Below are 13,854 nucleotides of genomic sequence, written 5' to 3'. Positions count from 1 at the left end.
CCCCCTTTGTGCAGGTCTCTGGTGAAGGCCACAGATACACGAAACTCTGCACCTCTACTCTGTGTTTATGCCAATCCAATTTGTAGGATTAGCATCGACAGTATTCCAGCAACAGTTGTGACAGTATATTCTGGCCTGAATGAAAACAGTAGTATGGATTTCCTGGATGCCTTTAATAAAGTCTTTGATGAGCCTGGCTGGGTGACTTTTGCAGCTTCTGCAATTTTACACCTGAAACAAGGGACACAATCCATAGGCCAATATGCTGTACACTTTAGGAATCTAGCTTCTGAACTTCCTTGGCATTATGAAACCCTTGTTGCCACCTTCTGGAAGCAGTTTTCAGAATGAAAAAAAGGACAACTTAGCTTCTCTGTAGCGGCCATCGTCCCTGGATGATTTGATATCAGTTTACATCAAGGTGGATCTTCACCATGAGAAGAGAGCTCAAGAAAAAGAACAATCCCAATGCTCTGTTTACAGATTAGCTCCCCAGTTTTCAATTACTCATGTATTCCCTGAAAAGCCAATGCAACTTGGGAAATCACATCTCTCTACTGAGCAGCGTGAAAGGTTGTTCAGGAACAAGCTCTGCCTGTATTGCAGATAGTAAGAACACCTCTTCAACAATTGTCCCAAGCATTTGAGAAACAAGAAGGCCTAACTGTTAAAGGGGTGTAAGATTACATCCCAATAGAAGATACCTCATCTTTTGAGCAAGTCCTCAGATCCTATTAAAGCCTCCTTGGATTCCAGAAAATGGAACTTCATTATAGCCTAGGTTGTTAAAGAATACGGAATTCCTATCATGGTTTTGTGGTCGTTTCTCCGAATAATTAGTGTGAATGGAAGTAAAATTCTGACTGCTACCATTCATCATCAGACCCAGTGAATGACTTTGCTACTCTCCATATGATGCTTGTATCTTTATTTGTGCTTTCAACTGCCATGAACCCAATTATTTTGGGTCTTTCCTTGTTATAGTTACATGATCCCACTCCCAAATCCTATCTTGAGGACTATGTTGTCATCATAAATGCTTTAAATCCGTAGTTTCTCCATGTTGGCTTATTCCAAATTTTTCTACCATTCAAACCAACTCCTTGCATCAATTCTTTATCAATGTATTCAGTGAGAAAGCTGCAAAGACAATTTAATAAGAGATGCAGGTATGAGTGGAAGATGGCATATACAGTAACACCAGTTATGGGCATTACGAATATTTGGTCATGTCAATCGGATTAAGTAATGCAACAGCTGTCTTCCAAAAACAGATGAACAACATATTCTAACATAAGTACATTGTGGTCTACTCAGGCGACATTCTGTTTTTTTTCTGACCTCATCGCAACCACGTGAGTGAAGTCTGTGGGATATTAATTTTTACCAGGTGTTCCCTTGTTGCATAAAGTAATAGACTCCAATCCAGTATACTTAAGAATTTGTAATTAATGAATTAAATAAATAAATAGATCTGGGAGCATGCACATATCTCCCAGGGTTGGCTGCACTCACTAACAATGATTGATTTCAGTACAGAGTTTTTATACCTTCTATTACAATCTTCAGTTAATACACTCACTTATATCATATTTCTTGAACACTCTACATTATTCAAGCATGTAATAACATTTGGCATAGTTGAATATAACATTCATCAGATTGGACAAGGTTTTTCTTGTTGGCCTCTTTCTTTGGCAATAGAATAGAAATAGATTCCTTCATGGGATGTTTGTTGTGTTCTGTATCCCTATATTTGGTTTGTATCTAACCCTAGCCCAAAATTATACATAAATGGTCAAGTTCTTCAGATAAACAACTTTCACAGGCAGCGGTCTTAAAGACAACTCAACTCATTACTTAGATATACAGTAAGTGTGTACAAATGTCACACATTAAACTGCATTAGCAATATTCTTTACAAATCATATTAAACATGGAATTATGTAAACTATAATGTTTCTTATAAACTAAGCTTCCACAAGTCTTAAACAATCTTTGCGTGAATCAACTATACTGTAAGTTGGAGTAATGCATCCTTGAACAGAAGTAGATTACATTTTTGGGATATATCTTCTCTAAGAACTATTCTTTGGATGGACCCAGAAAAGCTCTCCACAGGGGCATATCTATAATGGGTACAAAGTGCGCAGTGTGTCAAGGGAGGCCCGCACCGCACACCCTGCACCCATGTTATCTAAAACTTACCTCTCCGAGGTTTTGCGTCCAATTCTCTGGTGCTTTGTACATGCACAGTGAGGAATCGCTGGGAAAATTGTGGCCACCCCATTTTTCCAGCAATCAGTGCCCAGAGTCTACTGATGATGCGATGGCTGGCCAGCCGCATCAGGCAGCTGCCAACCTTTGGGAAGAGAGGAGGGGACCCATGTGCATTCCCCGTCCGGGGCCCCCTCCTCTCTCCTCAGCAGCCAGCAGCTGACTGATGCAACTGGCCGGCCACCGCAGTATCAGTAGACTCTATGCAATAAGGTGTGCCCAGAGTTTACTGCACCTGTGATTTCCTCACTGTGCATGCGGAAAAATGGGCATGGCTGCCATTTTCCGGCCTTCTGTGCAGCGCTGAGACAACCCAATGTGGGACCCTGGAGAGGTAAGTTTTAAGGGTGGGTATGAGGGCCAAATGAAAATTCCAACTTGCACCACTTTTCATTATGAGCTATGCTGTATTAGTGTAAAGAATACTAGCCTGTTACTCCATCTCTATTTACTTGTACTGGCCTCAGGACTGTGAATTAATTTTTGGAGTAAGTTTGATGGTGATCCAGTTTTTTACTAGACTTTACTCTGGCAGCAATCACTGATATTGGCCTTTTTTATGTGTTTGTTTACCAGAAAATTAAACTTTTATTTGCAATGTGATGTGACTAGCATGCATCAGGAGAGTGTGCTGATTAATTTTATATGTAACACATGTATATCTGTGTGCGACTGAGTCTGTAAATAGGGTTTAGTAGGTATTACCGCCGGCCGCATGGCCAGCGGTTGAAATCCCAACAGCGGCAGCCCAGCAAGTGTGAAGATCCCGATCATCAAAAGGTAAGTATCGCTAACCTAATTCTACCCCCTAACCCTAACCCTCCCTTAGGGGTGCCTAACCCTAAACCCCCCTAATTGCCTAAACCAAACCCGCCTTCCCCACAGCCTAAACCCAAGTCTCCCAAGGGGGTGCCTAACCCTAAACTCCCCACGGGGGTTCCTATCCCCCCTTCCCCTAGCCTAACCCTAAACTCCCGGGGGGAGACTAACCCTAAGTCCCCCCTTGGAACCCTAAACCTAACCCTCACCTCCCCCCCCACGTGGCTGTCCACGCCTGACTTACCTTCATTATGTATGCCGTGCGTCGGTCTTCCGGCGTATGGATAATGACAGGCGTTGAGTATTTGACGCCTGTCATTAGTACCATTCCAGGATTAAAGAGTCTGGAAGCCGGCGGTCAGCATTTAGACAGTCGGCTTCCAGACTACATCCCTGTAAATGATGCACAATGGTATTTGGTGTGAAAAAAAAACCTGCAGCCTCTGCATTGTAGCACTTCATATACATGTTCATGGACTCAGTCACACACAGATATACAACTTTTGCATATCAAATTAATCAGCACATTCTCCTACTGTATCCTAGTTGCATCGACTTGCGATTAAGATGCATTTTTGTGTAAAAAAGGCATGAAAAGAGATGCCCAGAGCTAGCAGAGTAGCATGGAACCTGGCATGTAGAGAAGGTTTCTACAGCTGTAGTTTATTAAACAGCCAACCTATCTGCCACTGCTGCACCACTAAGTTTCCTGTGCTAAATTCTTTTAAACTATCATGTCATGGACCAGATTTGGTGCCTCATAGCATCTATGCTTCGGCTTACTTTGATGATATCATTATCCATACCCAAAATTGGCAATCCTAACTTGTAAAGGTTGAGGTTGTACTAGCATTAACCACTAACCCACACATATGTGTGGATGCTTCTTTTTTAATAGTATTTTTCATTTCTCCAATTTTTTTTTTATAGTTATAGTAACACTGTAATTAATCAATCAATGCTTTATCTGGCTTCCACTAAATACTCCACATCTATTTACCTGTGCTGGCCTTGGGCCTCTGATCTAGTTCTTGATTAATCAAAACATTCTATAGCATACTACTGTTTATATTAAACTGTCATCCTGTCTGCCACTACAGTGTCACTACTGTATGTTTCCTTGATGTGCTATGTTCTTTTTTAAACTGCTATGTGTTTGTGCCGCTGCTTTGTTGCTTAATTTAGCCAGTCAGCTTGCTGCAGCTTTTGGCCAATATGGGTGAAAACTGAAACCAATATTGTGAGCTGGTCAAAATTGACTGGAAATTAATGTTATGATGTTAATAATACTGTAGGAACAAGAAAAATGCCCACAATACATGATTTTAGCTGTTTTTATATTTTAAAAAAAAAAAATAGAACCAGAACACTTGAGGGTGACTTTGGCAAAACCAAAACACAATGATGAATTAGAACCAAAACACAGGAGTCTGGACACACATCTAATATAAATTACCATTTGCTGTATTCCCCCTTCTTTGGCACTATGGAACTCCTTCTAAATAAACAATCTAATAATATCAGTAATTTATTTATATGCTTGAGGTCCTCTTGTTTTGTAATAGTAGTAAGTAGAGATGTTCGCTAAACCCTATATTTTGGTTTTGATATTGGCTTTACCTCTGAAACCATATTTCGTGTTTTGGCTTTGGCTTTGTCCAAAATCATTGTGTGTTTTTGTAATGGTTTTAGACTTAATTTAAAAAAGGTCAAAAACAGGTAAAATCATGGAATTTAATTTTTTTAAGTTCCTACTTTACTATGAATATCATTAGTGTCCATTTCTAGTCATTTACAGTCAGTTTTATAAATGAACACTCAAAACAGGGAGCTGGCTGTCTAATCTTAGTGATAGAGCAGCAACACAAACACACACCAGTTTAATATCAGACACAACACCTATAGAATATATTAGAAATAAATACAAACTGATGTCATTTTGTGCAATTAATGCAAATTATGTGGTGGCAGATTTAGAGGCCAGTTCAAAAGTAGATACTGATGTTGAAAAAACGGCCCTGGGTAAGAACTTGACGATTGTCTACTTAAACACTTCTCTTTTTTAGTTTCGGATCAAGTGCAGAATCTGTCATTATCAGTTTGTAAATGTGACTTTTCCACCACAGAGAAGCTGCACCACAAATGGCAGATGACAAAAATCACACACAAGGCTCTATAAGACCAGATCACATGATTTGCCAGTCTTCTACAACTTGGTAACCCAATTGCAGTGTAAATGCTAGAGCTAATACATATTACAGACCCTTAGTTGTTTACAAATAAAAAACATCCTAAATGAAGTTAGATGGTGAGGACACACCAGGTTGTGAAAAATTACAAAACAAAAGTCAACATTTCTAAAATTAAAGTGCCAAAGAAAACACAGACTGATACCACGTTTTAATAAAAGTCATCATCTGGATTTGAATTTAACAGGAAGCTCTAATATCAGATAGCCAGTAACCAACTGGTTATCAGAAACAAAACCACATTTTGTGAGCTCTCAAAATATATAAATTACTGTACTTAATTTGTAAGGAAAGACATTTTTCTGGAACCTTCATGCCTAAAGAACAGTTACTGAAGAGATTAAATAAGTAATTATCATTCTTGTCATTACATAAAAAGAAGAGAAATGCAGAGGTCCAGTCTTTACAAAAGGTACCTATTGAGGAAAAAGCAGTACTTTCTAGAAAGCTGTGCACATATGACAAATACTACAAAATGTTTGAAAATAAATTAAACTTTAAACTTAAAAAAGACAAGGTTAAAATAGCTAGTGCGTGTGCAGCGAGGTCAGTTCATCAGTGGCGAGAGCAGATGGACCTCCAAGGAAGAAGAGCTCTGGGGTCAGATGACAAGGTAAATTAAAGAGAATATCTACAGTAGCAGTTAATGTTTTTCTGTCCTCTTTCTGGGCGCAAGTGGGCCTTACAATGTAAGGTTGTAGTTTTCTACCTCATGTGCATGCACCCATGGGTGAAACTCGGGTTCTGAGACAAAAAAAGGCAATAATAATCTTACACTCTACCCAAAGGAGGAATACCTGTTAAAGGGCCTGATTCAGTAAGGATCTCTATTGCGATTGCAATGGCGATTATGAACGCAGTTCAACTGCGATAGTATGCTAATTCATTGCGATCGCTTTGCCATCGCAGCACTATGTAAGGATGCCCACTTTACCTTACACATCCATAATGTTTAGCAAGACTGCAAAACCATTGGTACAATCGAGTACCATTGCAGCCTCACGCACACTTGCACAAGCTCTGACCTTACTCAAAAATTGCTAGCTTCAGCACACGCTATGAGGCCTCAGGCTGCATAGGGCATCGCAGTGGCTAATTTATGCACACCCATGCAATGGCGTTGAAATGCACTGGCACGCCTCCATTTCTCCAACCACACCCCTTCACCACCCACAAACGGCACTTCCTGTCAATCAATCTGCGATGGGTCTGCATAGTCACTGCGAACGCAGTCACGATCTCAGTGGCCGATTCATGCACTGTGATGCAGCTGCATGCACAGTACGCAACAATCGTCCAATTGCGTGCATATTAGCAACTGCAATCCAAGCTTAATCAGTGCCAGAATTCCACTGTATCAAGCAGGGATCTTACTGATCCTTGTTTGTTGTTCATACCACATCAAACTGAAGAATCATCCTTGCAAGGGACTCTGGTGAAGAGACATCTGAGGTGAGCACCCAAGATAGGACTACCCCTACTGCCTCCTTACAACATTGTGGATACTTTCAATTGGGAAAGACTAAATATGGGCTGTGAGTTAAAGTTATATCTTGTCATCAATAATTATGATTTAGAGCAAAACTTTTTGAAAAAAAACTGAAATGAAAGAAATAATTTGTATAATATAAAATTATTCCTCAACCATTCTACAAATGAACACTGCATGACAATGAGATGTGGTAGAGTCAACGCGGTCAAAAATGGGCATTTTATTTAAGCCTACCCTTTCAATTATCATATGTGAATCTCTGTAAAAAAGTTTTTTCTTACTATTATTTTTATTATTACTACTACTACCACCACCACCAGCACTAGCTGAAGCACTTGAGACTAGTCGGTCAACTTTCTCACAAGGATCTGTTTTCTTAATAACTTGGTCATATGGATAAAAAGACATGTCAAAGGACTTATACCTAGGATCAAGTATGGTTGACAAAATATAGCCATTATTTTGCAAGGTCTTGCACACCCTTGGGTGCATGTGCAAAGGGAATGAAGACCTTGATCTACATGGCCAACATCATTAGCAGAATCACCTGCTTCCATCATATCCTCCATTAGCTTCTCTAAATGCTTTTTAATTAGTTTACTTAGGGATATGATTTGACTCAGACTGCCAGTGTCCAAACTTAGTTTGTTGCACTTTCAAATTGCTTTAGTAGCTTGCATACAACTGAAAGGATTCTCCAGTGTGCCGCAGTAAGATAACATGTTCCCTTTCTTCCTCTATCATAGTCATATGTGTAGCTCTTGATTGGCATTCTGCTGTTCATACAGTCGCTTATGCATATAAAAGCCCTGATTTAGAGGAGGATGCTGCTGTGTCTGCACTAGCACCTGTTGCCAGAGATGCAGAAACCATAATATGCAAATATTATCTCCTATTATTTCCTCCTTTCCCATGTGTACTAGCATGTCCTGCAATGTACAAGCCCTGAGAAACACACTTTCACTGCCCGTGCATAACGCAGCCGGTGGTTCTGACAATCCACCATCAGCATACAAGCGCGTGCCCCATAAACACTTGCACATGCCCTATGGCAGGTGCAGTTTTACCATCTAGAAGCGGCTCTGCATCACAGCCACTTTCACTGACATTCCCATAACACACCCATGTGACAGATTTTTATTTTTTTCTCGTTCACTTCAGGCCACCTCCCAATCACTGCCCAGGAATGCCCCTGGCTTTGCCTTGACATTTCTGATACCAGCAATTCCACATGCAACAGTGCATTTGTGCTTGTACTCAGGGTAATGCAGGGTTTTCACAATATTTTGCACATGCACAGTTGCAAATATTGTGCAACTACTTGAACATCGGCAATACATGCAGTTAGCGTAGACCTATGAATCAGGTCTAAAGTGTATAATTCCATCTTGTTTATTCTTCTTGTTTTAATTGATAATTTGGCAGGGCACATTCTTTGCATGATGGTGCAATCTACAAGCTGTTATAGAATGCCAAAAATTAGATATCCAGGGGAGGGGTAAAGCCATTTGAATATAACATACTGAAGTTCATGCAACACGTTTATACTGGTATGTGTTTTTGTGAAGCCAGCAATACATAAAGTAGCTTGTTTGTGAATGAGTTGGCATTGTGTGGTAGACCTGCTCTGTCAACAGAATGAGGATGATGATATAGTTGCTGCTGCTACTGTAGGAGAAATCCAGTGAGCTGTCACAGTCATGTAGTCTTTTCTTTGACCATTTCCACTTGTCTTCATAACCGTAGTTAGGTGGATAATGGGTACAATGGTGTTCTCAAGGAAAGCAATGACATTGACCTCTCTGTATAGCTGTGGGAATACTTTTGGAGAGAAATAGAATAGATATGAAATTTGGTAGTGTGGGCACATGGCCTCTACTAATCATCTAAAACTTGTTGTGTTTATTGCAGATACTGGATGCAGATCAAGTGCCAACATGGTTGTGATGGCATTGATGATCTGCTGTGTAATCCGATTATAGCTGTCATACTTGCTTCCCCTTTCAAACAATTGTTTGACAAACAATTACTGGAAACATCTAGGCTTTTGTTCTCCATCTGAGATGATAATCTACTCCCAACAGCAGCTGTCCTAGCACCCAGAGATTCTTCTTGGGAATTATGGATTGCATTACAGGAGTCAGATTGCATTTTATCCAATGACACAGGACTACTTCATACTAGTCCTGAGAAGGTCAATGATAAGGGTGTTGGTGGTGAAAATTGTATTAGGATGTTGCTGCTGGTAGCTGTTACTGGGCTGCTTATAGTAAATTTATTTTGATACATATGCCCCTAAAGTTCAAAAGATATTTATTTGAATTAGTCATTAATTGTTACTTTCTTTTGCCAATTTTGTGTCAGAAAAATAACATCAAAACAATGAATCTTTACACATATTTACAAAGAATGAAGGCATATGTGACAGAGAAGCATAGTGACAATTACACATTGGGTGGTTTTAGTTTGCAACCTCTTCATAAGCTGATGTTTGGATAACTCCTCGCAGCACTGAAAAAGTTTTGCCCACTCGCATCTGGAGTTTATTAGAGACTTCCGAGTGAAGCTGAGGTGTGTTCTGCTTGATGTAGGAGACAGACAGGCGATCTGACCATTACAGTTGGGTTCCAGCAAAGTCGGAACGGGGGTCAACTAGATAAAAAAAGTAGTTGGCATGGTGATCTGGCATTAGGGTCCGTGATAGACTTACCTTAAAACCACATTGTCGACATTCAGACAATGTCAACATTTCATTAGGGTCAACACGCTGAATATCAACTTCGTCATTTTTTACATCATTAATTTTGACCCAACAGACTGAATTCTTAAAACGATCGCCCTGTGGAAGTGATCTTATTGTGTTTACAACCATAAATGTTTGCATATGACTTGTGTTCATTTTAAAATACAAATACAGCATTGCAAGTTGTAAGCTTCATTAAATATGCCGACAAGTTAAAAACCACTAATTTAGTCACTTGCTTCAAGGAACCTGACATTTCTTTAAAAATATGTGAACTTTCCTGCACCTACAACTTGTTGCCTGAGACAATGCCTATTTATAGGAATAACAAAATTCAAGTCATAAGCACTGTTTGAATCACTTTATTATTGATAGGCATGATTCAATTACAGTATTTTTTACAACTTGGCATTGACATGGATGGCAATGAATGGATCTTCAGCAGAACTGCTGTGAAACGCACTAAGCCAGTGCTGCTAACAGTTATGTGTGTGCCAGTACAACTTGGGCCTACTTTTTGCCCTGAGATGACATCACAGTATGTTCCAGCAGTAAGTCCAGTGTTCAAAGTAACATCCATATTCCTAAAACATCAATGTAAAATTCATTTCTAATTGTAAAGTGCACCGGAATTTGCTGACACTATAAAAGTAAATGTAAATGAGTGAGTCTTGCAGTCTTAACATAAGGAGTATGGAAAACAGAACAATTCAATTACGTTACAAAAGGTTTAATGATGTTGATTAAGAAGGCTATAGATTAACGGTTCTTAAAGTTTTCATTTTGGGATCCACAATAAATTTGGGAATTATTTTTGGTACCCATATTATAGTTGGATAGCAGAGTGAATTGTGAAGATAGCAGATTAAATTATTTTTGTTTTGATAAAACCGAAGTGAGTTTACTGGTCTTAAATATTTTCTTTATTGGCAATACTGTATGAAACCAGCCATTTAGTCATTGCTAAAATATTGCTCATCTCCAAACATATAGGCACTTTTGAGCAGACACATCACTCACCAGGTCTCATTATTAAAAATGATGAACCCTTTGTTTCCACGACCAAAAGCAATTTGGTTTCCTCCATTGTCCCACCAGTTAGTGAATGATTGCCCATTAACTGTGTTACGGATGATGACCATGTGTCTGAAAACAACAAACCACATCTGTGCTAAAACTATATAACACACATAATAACTCACAGTAAGTATGCATGTGTGTGTTTGTATATATATCTACTGTGTATATATATATATATATATATATACACACATATATATATATATATATATATATCAAGAGGAGGACAAATTGTTTGGCTCGTTATGTGCACTTTAATTACTCACTTAATCTGCTGCCATCTGTGTCCACAGACCCAGCCATTGCCACAAGTAGAGTCTGCATTAATTGTGACTGGTTTGGTTGACATATCAGTGTTAGTTGGTGGTCCAATCCAATCATTAAGATCCTACATAGAAGTACGCTGAATCAATGAGCTGTACAATTTACAAAGATTCACAATGTTTCTTGTCCAGCGGTAACTTGACATTACACGTGTAGCTCCATATGGATGTGCCAACATAAAGCCAACTCCCATTTTGTACAGACTGCAAATATTATAAATCATAAGAACTTTAGAACAAAAACATTAAAAGAGCTGTTTTTTCACTCTAGAATATAATCTTACTGAGCATCAAAGAAGGTGAGGATGGAGGCTCCTCCAGCACCATGACCTCTTTGGTTATCGTGGTTGTCTACAAATACCAAGGCTATATCATCCTGCATGAAACCCCAGCCTACTCCCCAGTTCCTGGAACATAAAAAAGTAATTCATATAACCTGTAATACCTTACTTGTTCAGCGAGCAGTAAGACATGCACTGGACTTACACCAATTATGCCATCTTCTCTCCATTCAACTTCCTAATGACATTTCCAAGTTTTGCTCCATATTTGAATTCTGTTATACGTCCATTTCCTAAATACTGGCTATAAGAAATAGCTTCTCCACCAAGATCAATCACCTGTCAGAAAAAAACAGTCATTTGTCATTGGCAGCCCTGACGAAGCCCGCATTTGATTGGATGGGTGAAACGCGTTGGCCACGCCCCCTGGAAGGAGCGCTACCCAGAAGAAGGGATCCGACGGTGACACAGGCGTGCACGCTCACCGCCGGCTCTCCCTCACCTTCAGCGGCTATTGACACTTGAGGTCCGGCCGCTGCATCACTGGACCCACCGAGAACGGGTCTCCAACTTTGTCATCAGGACCCGGGGAGCAACCAGACGGAGGCAACACCACTTCCCACAGATATCAGCACAAAGGTAGGAGGTGCGCGCACCGCCCCATTCATGTAAACTATCTGGAAAGTCTCACTATAACTTCCAGACAACGGAGAGAGTTTAAAGTAAAAACTGAAGACTGTTTTACCTGACCGAATCCTTTTTGAGAAACTTTCATTACCCAACACCACCTATCCACTTGCTATGGTGAATGTCTATGACTGATGGTATTTAAAACAGCTAATTAAATCTGCAAACCATAGGAATTCAAAGAGATATATATGTGTGATGTTGCTGTATACACATTGATGCCATCATTTGGAATACACTGAACTGCCTTCTTCCTGAGGTGCCCATATGTTGTATCTCAATTGTAATCATACCATCTAATTTATATTGATCTAATGCATTTAGGCTTAATCTGAATTATATATATTTTAGACTATTTATGAAAACAATTTTTTACTGAAATTTTTTTGGATTGTTATTTTTATTGTCATTTTTATTGGTATTTATTAATGCATAATATATTGTTCACTATTATTATTACCTTCTACCATTAAAATCATTAATTCCTATTTTGCGCCTCGATGCATTACAACTACCAGTCATTTGTCATTGTTTAAAACTACCACATGCCTCAAGTTGTATATTTCACTTAGCTCAACAAAGGTAGGTAGCTCATTAGTTCAATACTATAGTTCAAGTCTTTGTGTATTTATTTTTTTAGAAAACAGACAGGATACCTTCTAACTATCATTTTGTAGATGGTGAAGGCAGTACATTATTTACATTTACATGACAGTGGGTGATATTAAGCAGATTTGGATAGGTTTCTTTGAACTAGTGAGCAGCAGGCAATTTTTGCCTGTAAAATTGATAGAAGATATAAGGAAGTGACCTTTTTGTAAATGTGGTTAGGGTTGTAATGAGTGTGCGACTAGTGCCGCCACAAAAGGCGCAAGGTTGGGGGTAGCACCGTTGCCTCCCCAATGGCACCTGTTTCTGGCTTGCAGTGGGCCTACCATACACCCTTCCAGTCCTCTCTTCTCTGATGTCCTGATGTCATGTGCTGGGAGCAAGGAGCGACAAGGTCCAGTCCAAGGTAGAAAAGTATGTGGTGCTTATTTTCCCTTAAGATCATGAGTTGACACATGTTGATGTATTTATTGAATGTCCTCTAAGAACAGTAACGTAAATGTACCATAACATAAACATTATGGAGAGAAAGCCATGCTACTACTGGTAGCTATAAAACAAAAGGGTAATTTTTTTTTCTCTCTTATTCACCACCACTCCACAGAGCATAATGACAACACCATCACAATTCACACTGTGCTGCAAAATTACATTTGCACAAAATTGCACACCAACTTCTGCATTTATCCAGGTAAACATCACATTTTAAGTTTATGCTTGTGATATGTGCATTTAAAAACAAAAAACAGTCAGTAAATCTTAAATTCTGCAGTTCTAATATGTATTTCTCATTCACTTCTTAGCTCCTGAAAGATAAAAGGAGGAGTCCCACTGGCAAACCACTGAGTGTTCAGGTTGTTCAGATTGCTGGTAATAGCCAGGATGTCCCCAGGCCACATGTGCTTTACTGCATCAAGTCTGAAACCAGCCACTCCAATACTGATGAGGTTGTTCAAATATGTAGTGAATTTTCCACGCACATAATCCTTTTCCAGTGCCAAGTCCAGGAGACCCACAAGGCGGCAGTTTCTCACCTAGAGATCAACAGGTTTTAGATCTTTCCAGTTTTATTGAAGATAATTTTCTCCAGAAAGTTAAATTATCAATTGAACTTAATATTAGAGATGTGCATGGACTGTGTTTTGGCTTTTGCAAAACCACCCTCAAATGTTATGGTTCTTATTTTGGCAAAACCACCCTCAAGTGTTTTGGTTCGCATTCCATTTTGGTTTGCTTTAAAATTTATACAAACAACTAAAATCATGTAACTTGGACCTGTTTATATGCAATCCAT

General features: G+C 39.2%; 1 pseudogene across 1 annotated transcript in view; it reads right to left on the bottom strand.

The window, feature by feature from the left end:
* Nucleotides 1–9,978: 9,978 nt before the first annotated feature.
* Nucleotides 9,979–13,854, bottom strand: part of LOC148500829 (pancreatic alpha-amylase-like) — a 28,663-nt pseudogene continuing 24,787 nt past the window's right edge. Inside the window, exons 5-10 of the transcript XR_015870114.1 lie at nt 13,366–13,594; nt 11,470–11,605; nt 11,268–11,390; nt 10,927–11,187; nt 10,601–10,726; nt 9,979–10,164 (exon numbers count right to left, since the gene is read on the bottom strand). The product of XR_015870114.1 is annotated as a pancreatic alpha-amylase-like (transcript). The remainder of the gene's footprint in view (nt 10,165–10,600; nt 10,727–10,926; nt 11,188–11,267; nt 11,391–11,469; nt 11,606–13,365; nt 13,595–13,854) is intronic.

Source organism: Taudactylus pleione, unplaced genomic scaffold (genome assembly GCF_031769625.1).
Source record: "Taudactylus pleione unplaced genomic scaffold, aTauple2 ptg000546l, whole genome shotgun sequence".
Lineage (NCBI taxonomy): Eukaryota > Metazoa > Chordata > Amphibia > Anura > Myobatrachidae > Taudactylus > Taudactylus pleione.
Note: the sequence above shows the minus strand (reverse complement) of the source record. Positions and strands in the feature narration are given on the sequence as shown.